The sequence below is a fragment of the Arvicanthis niloticus genome, chromosome 17 (genome assembly GCF_011762505.2).
Source record: "Arvicanthis niloticus isolate mArvNil1 chromosome 17, mArvNil1.pat.X, whole genome shotgun sequence".
Taxonomy (NCBI): domain Eukaryota; kingdom Metazoa; phylum Chordata; class Mammalia; order Rodentia; family Muridae; genus Arvicanthis; species Arvicanthis niloticus.
Genome location: NC_047674.1, coordinates 32,280,461 through 32,281,589, shown reverse-complemented (window position 1 = coordinate 32,281,589; position 1,129 = coordinate 32,280,461). Strand labels below are relative to the sequence as shown.

At 40.0% G+C, this 1,129-nt stretch overlaps 1 pseudogene; it reads right to left on the bottom strand.

Moving 5' to 3' along the window:
- Positions 1-396: 396 nt before the first annotated feature.
- Positions 397-469, bottom strand: LOC117722799 (U4 spliceosomal RNA; annotated as a pseudogene).
- Positions 470-1,129: the final 660 nt, after the last annotated feature.

Sequence of the window (1,129 nt, the reverse complement as noted above, 5' to 3'; positions counted from 1 at the left end):
ATGAATTCTTTTATCTTATTTAGACCATGGAAAGCTTTTTTTCCCCTTGGCTATGAAAGAATTTTGCTGGATTCAATAATCTGCCTGCTCTTTTAGGAAGTCAATGGCATCGTTCAAGGCTCTTCTGCTTTTAAAGTTTTGATTGAGAAATCGATGAGTGTCCTATGGCCTTTCCTTTATTTGTGACTAGTGGGTTTTCTCCTGGTACCTTAGCACTCTCTCTTTCTTCTGTATATTTAATATTTTAACTATAATATACCCTCTCATCTATTTGCTTCTTGTGTGTGGATGGATGTGTTTTTTCTTAATCTAGAGAATTTTTCTTCTACTATCATCTTCTGGAAAATCTGGTCAGAGACATTTAACTTGGACTTTCCTCCGTCAGTTATGCCTAACATTTTGTTTCAATTAGCAATAATCGCACCTCAGACAAGCCTCGTTGGCTACAATGCTGCCACTGCACAAAGCTTATGCCTAACATTTTAAAATTGGTCTTTTCATGGTATTCCACTGTTCTTGCATGTTTTTTTTCATGTGTGTGTGTGTGTGTGTGTTTTAAGATTTTCATATTCTTTGCTTGAGTGGCCCACTTGCTATCCTTTACCTTCAATTCCTGATATTTTCCCTTTCACTTCATTTTTTTCTACGCTGCAGCTATGATGGTTTGCATATGCTCCACCCAGAGAGTGGCACTATTAGAAGGTGTGGACTTGTTGGAGTAGGTGTGGCTTTATTGAAGTAGGTGTGGTCTTGAAGGAGTGGGTGTGACCTTGTTGGAGTAGGTGTGTCACTATGGGGTTGGGCTTTAAGACCCTCACCCTTGCTCCCTGGAAGTTAGTATTCTGCTAGAAGCCCTCAGATGAAGATGTAGAACTCTCAGCTCCTCCTGCACCATGCCTGCCTGGATGCTGCCATGCATCCACCTTGATGATAATGGACTGAACCTCTGAACCTGTAAGCCAGCCCCCATTAAATGTTGTCCTTATAAGAGTTGCCTTGGTCATGGTGTCTGTTCACAGCAGTAAAACCCTAAGACAACAGGCTTTCACCTCAGTTTTCTAATTGCATTTTTGACTTTTTCAATTCTCCATCTTAATTTCTGCTTAACCTCTCTTCAATATTTTTATGT